The 5,772-nt window shown below is 34.2% G+C and overlaps 1 pseudogene; it reads left to right on the top strand.

Moving 5' to 3' along the window:
• The first annotated feature begins 580 nt into the window (after positions 1-580).
• Positions 581-5,412, top strand: LOC125422674 ((+)-cis,cis-nepetalactol synthase NEPS3-like; annotated as a pseudogene).
• Positions 5,413-5,772: the final 360 nt, after the last annotated feature.

The following is a 5,772-nucleotide window of genomic DNA, read 5'->3' as shown; positions in this document are numbered from 1 at the left end:
GGTGCATTGGCACCCATTTTCGAGGAAAAAAAAAAAAAAAAAAAACCAGCTCCAGGTTCCTTCTTTCTCTGTTGCCCAACTTACGCATTTTCAAGGGGGAAAAAAAAAAAACACGTCCATTTCTATGTTTTAATGAAACGGTGCGTTGGCACCCATTTTCCAGGAGAGGGGGGGGAACAGCTCAATGTTCCTTCTTTCTCTGCTGCCCAGCTCCAGCTCTAGCATATTCCTCTCTTCCTTTCTTTCCTAAATCCCTAAACCAGCTCATCTACTTTCAGGTTCCTTCTCTGTCGCCCAACAACTCTAGCACTTTCAGATTCCTTCTCTTCCCCTCTCACTCTGCATTTTTCGATCCGCTTAGAATTTTTTTTGATCTGTAATATGCTTAGCTATGTTCTATGTAAGTACTGCTTAGATCTGTAATATGCTTACAATATATAAACGTAGAGAAGTAAGTTTGTAAGAAGAAAGAATAAGTGTAAATGCTATATTGAAATTGCAGTAAATATATTGAAAATACTGCTTATGGAAATATATTGAATTGCAGTACCACATGGAAATCTCCCTCTTATCTGTGTAAATGCTGCTTAGATATATTGAAAGAATTGAGCCAACAGTTATCAGAAACAAATATTTCAATGTGTTAACAAATAATGGTGCTGGAAATAAAAGCTTGTGGTTCTCAAAATATCGGATGTATTGAGAAAGATTTAAGAAACTATTGATAGAGGGTGAGAGACGATAAAAAAGATAATGATACAAAATTGTTAATTGAATTTTTTTCTTCCGAGGAAGAAAAAAACCCAGCCTTTTACTTTAAGTTTGAACTCGATGAAAATGAAGGCTTGTTAGACGCTTCTGAGTAGATCCTTTTGCAAGGAGATCGTATCATTTCTTTGGTGATGTAGTAGTGTTTGACACAACTTATAACACGAATAAATACGATATGATATTTGCTCAATTGGCAAGAGTAAACCATCATGGTTAAACTGTCATTTTTGGATGTGCTTTGTTGAGTGGTGAAAAAACCGAATCTTTTATTTGGTTATTCAATCAATTGTCGGATGCAATGTCAAGGGGTGCACCTCATGTGATTATTACGGATCAAGATCCTGCAATGACTAGGGCTATTTCTCAAGTTCTTCCATCAACTTGTCATCGATACTGTATCTGACATATTTTGAATAAATTTTTAAAGAAGATGAATGCAATAGTTTATCGGGATAACTATCATTGGTTCAAAAATATCATTTTTGACTCTGAGACTATTGAAGAGTTTGAAACTAGTTGGGCTGAGTTGTTGAAGAATATTGATGTGGATGATAATACATGGTTGTGCCAAATGTATGAAATCCATAACAAGTGGGTTCCTATTTATTTTAATCGTATCTTCAATGTAGGGATGTTGAGCAGTCAAAGAGTAGAAAGTTCACATGCATTTTTCAAAAAGTACATCTAAAACAAAAATTCATTGATGGACTTTATTGTATGCTTTAATAGAGTTGTTAATCATCAAAGACATGATGAGTTAGTTGCAAATCATATTGATGTGAATGAGCAACCAAAGTTAAAAACTATGTACCCAATGGAGATACAAATGGTGAAAATATACACAAAGAGAAATTTTATAATTTTTCAAGATAAGTTATTTGAAAGTTCTGTGTATTTCTTACGTTGCACATTTGAGGATGATGAGTTTATGCTTTATACTGTGCAAAAGGCTGGTGGAAGTTGTTCATCAAGAAGTAGACAACTTAAATATAACAAGCTTTCAGATTTTGTGTCATGCAATTGTAGGTTATTTGACTTTAATGGAATTCCATGTAGACATATATTAGTGTACTTTCGAATTAAACAAGTCATGTTTTTGTCAAGCTAATACATTCTTAGGAGATGGACAAAAAGGGCAAAAATTGGTGAAATGTGGGATAACAATGGTAAAAAAAATGAATGACCAACACGATATGTCATTGGTGACTAGGCATGCAAGTTTATCTCGACCTTGTTCTACTTTAGTTGATGATGCATCTCTCACAGTTAAGGGTACCAAATTCCTTTTGAATGAGATTGAATCTATGTGGTAAAATTAAGGAAATGAACGATGATGGAATTTTAATGCCAGAAACAAATAGCAAAAGAAGTACAAAAGATTTTCCAAATACTAATAATCCATCACATGTGAGATCAAAAGGATGTGAAAAAAAGATTTAAAACTCCAAAAGAGATGTCAATTTCAAAATCACGACTTTGTCAAGGATGTGGACTTCGTGGACAAGAACACTATAAAAGGAATTGTCCTCTGTTGCAAGAAAGATAAATTTAATCAATTGTTAATTTATATGATATTCTCTCTTTGAAATATATATTACATAAAAAAGATCATGTTTATTAGTATTATTATTATTGAAGACTTTTATTAGTATTATTAATATATATATATATATATATATTTTTTTTTTTTTATATGTATATAATAATTTTTTATTATATAGATCCACAATGTATGATCAAGATATCAATTCCTATTGGTCAAGTGAAGATGATGATTTAACTTCTCATGCTTGTAATTTCTTATACTCAATATATATGACTGCACATAAACCTTTTATTAATTTTTCATAAGTTCGAATCCTAGTATTGTTATTTTTTTTAGGATCAAATTTACATGGTGCTAAAAGATCATAGGTGCCATATCGTGAATGCCCTGAAAGCCAGGAGTTGAATTCACCTCTGTTTGCAATTTTGCTCCCTTCTTTACTGGTAATTATATGGAGATAATGACGTGTTGAAGGCTGTGTGACCGATTGTTAAGTTTGGTCATAATATAGAGGCTTCAGATTGTAAGGCTGAAGTGTGGAATGCCATTATATTTCTATCTTCATTGTCGACTTGTACTTTATATATACTAAAATATTAGTGTAGTTTATCAGCCAAATACCTTGAGGAATTAGATTTCACGCATGACATCATATTGTTGAACTTTTAATACATGGTGGTATTTACTGACTCATGAATGCTTCTTGCTCTTTGTTCATATATGTTGGTTTATTTTATCTTTCTCTTAGTAGATTGCAAATGGGATCTACTTAATAAATAAAATAAATATAAAATATAAAATGGATTTCTTTTTTTATTTTATTTTTATGGGAAATGAAGAAAATAATGGATTGCTTAAGTCTACTATGCTTAACATGTTGCTAAAATGGAAATCTATCTTCTATATCAATTAATATAAGATGACATCATTTACTTCATCGTCTTCTAATAATTGTCATATAGACTCTAATAATTGTCAAACATACTTTTAAGTGCAAGTCATTACATTTCATTTCTAATAAATCTACATATTCTTGTAAAAATAACAAATTGATATTTGAGCTATAACAATGATAGTTAATAATCTCCAGTTATAATCGCTTTTTCCATGATGCTCCTCTTCTTTAGCAATTTTAAGTAGACCCTTCATATTGGAATTTAATTTCCTTACATTATTGTTTAGACTAGCCATTTTATTAATCAACATTTCTATCTCTATATTGTTCATGTTTCTGTCAAATACGATATATTTCATCATCCCATACAAACTTTCCACAATATTTACCATCTTACATAACATTCAAATAGTTAATAAATCATTGATCCACTAATTTCATTTCCAATATTTTCTATTTGGATTTCTTTTTGAATGAGATATCTGTAGTTTCATATAACCATCACAAAGACACTTTTGTTGCCAAGCACTTTCATTTATACTAGATGTTAACATTGAGGCTGTGCAAATGACAATCACAAACCAGTGTTAGATAATGAACATGAGTCCTGTTTTCAAATCCATAAAGTACCAATTACTCGTGCTCAAAAAAATTTTCATCAATTCCACCGATTTGATATTTTGAGCGCCCCGAAAAAAAAAATGGGACAATCCACATTAATTGATGTGTATGGACGAAATGGTTTAAGATGTCTATAGGTGTTCTACTATTACAAATGAATGATAGGACTTCTTGTTTTTTTCATAATTTTAGGTGAAACAAAAAGAAAAAAAAAAGGGGGGGGGGGGGAGGGGGGAAGGAAGAAAAGAAGCATGCAGTCTTTCTATATATTAATTATGTAAGCAAACAGATTAACAATTTTACTTGTCAAATATTTTTAATTGATATTATATATGTATATAATATTTTTTTTCTTAAAGAGCCTTGCCCCTGTATCCTCTTAAAAACCACAAAACCACAAAATTAATTTTCTGCGTTCATAGTTTGTAAGAATATTATAGATTTAAGCAGCATTTACACAAAACATAGCTAAGCATATTATATATCGAAAAATACAGAATGAGAGAGGAAGAAAAAGAACCTAAAAGTGTTAGAGTAGGCGGGCAGAAAAGGAACCTGAAAGTGCTGGACAGTAGAGAGGGCAGCAGAGAAAGGAGAAAAGAAGCATGCAGTTACATAGTTTTTAATTAAAAATAATTATATGCGTTTCTAATATATATTTTTAAAAAAATTTATCATCCACAAAGGAAAAAAAAAATCAAAATAAAAAAGAAAAAAAAATATCTATCAATGATTAGGTGTACGATACAAAAGGCAGTTACATCCATAATGACTTTAAACAAATTAAAATCCATCCAAAAAAAATGACAGATATTCAAATGAAGAACAAGCTCGACGGAAAAGTGGCAATAGTCACAGGTGGTGCCAGCGGCATCGGCGAAGCAACGGCGCGTAATTTCATCAACCACGGAGCACGTTCGGTAGTTATCGCCGACATCCAAGACAAAATGGGTCAAAACGTCGCCGCATCGATTGGTTCCGATCGCTGCACCTACATTCACTGCGACGTAACCGACGAAGACCAAGTCAAGTCTCTAGTCGAATCCACAGTTTCCATGTACGGCGCCTCGACGTAATGTTCAGCAATGCCGGCATTTTCACCTCCGGCAGCCACACCGTCTTGGACTTCGACTTCTCGGCGTTCGACAAGCTCTTCGCCGTAAACACCGGCGGAATGGCTGCGTATGTGAAGCACGCGGCCCGTGCCATGAAGGAAGGTGGAGTGACGGGGAGCATTATATGCACGGCGAGCGTGTTGGCTACTCGCGGTTTCGATTACGGCACTGACTACGTGATGTCGAAGCACGCCGTGCTGGGGCTCATGAGGTCGGCAAGCATGCAGCTCTCCGGCGATGGGATAAGAGTGAACAGCGTGTCGCCGGGGACGCCTTTGATGTGTGGGTGCTTGGGAGTGGAAACGGCGGAAGTGGAGAAGTTGGTGGAGTCAAGGTCGAAGTTGAAAGGGGTGTTGAAGGAGAAGCACGTGGCTGAAACGGTGGCGTTTTTGGCTTCTGATGAGTCGGAGTTTGTCACTGGGGTTGATTTGGCTGTGGACGGCTTCTATGTTTTGTTGGGATAATTTCATGGATGAATATATGTAAATATATGTGGACAATTTAATACAAAATAAATAAAAATAAATACAAAATCAATACAGCATTTTAGAACCTGTAGGTCTTTGAAATTGATCTACTTTCTACAAAGGTTGACCGAGGCCTGTGTGATACCACAGTGTCCTTAAGACGTTTTAAGCCCACCGGTGCAGGAGTTTTGTAGCGAACGTCTCCCAGGATACAACGGCTGCAAAAACTTTCAGATACAACACCTCTGAAGCTTTTCTCTTCGAACTCTATGTGTATCTTCACTTTACCACCGTTTCTTTTCTATTTTTTTTTCTTTTTTTTTTCTCCAAAAAATAAAGTTAAAAAAAAGAACGTTG

This window comes from Ziziphus jujuba, chromosome 2 (assembly GCF_031755915.1).
Source record: "Ziziphus jujuba cultivar Dongzao chromosome 2, ASM3175591v1".
Classification (NCBI taxonomy): Eukaryota; Viridiplantae; Streptophyta; class Magnoliopsida; order Rosales; family Rhamnaceae; genus Ziziphus; species Ziziphus jujuba.
The sequence above is the reverse complement of the archived record's forward strand: the minus strand, read 5'-3'. Positions and strand labels throughout refer to the sequence as shown.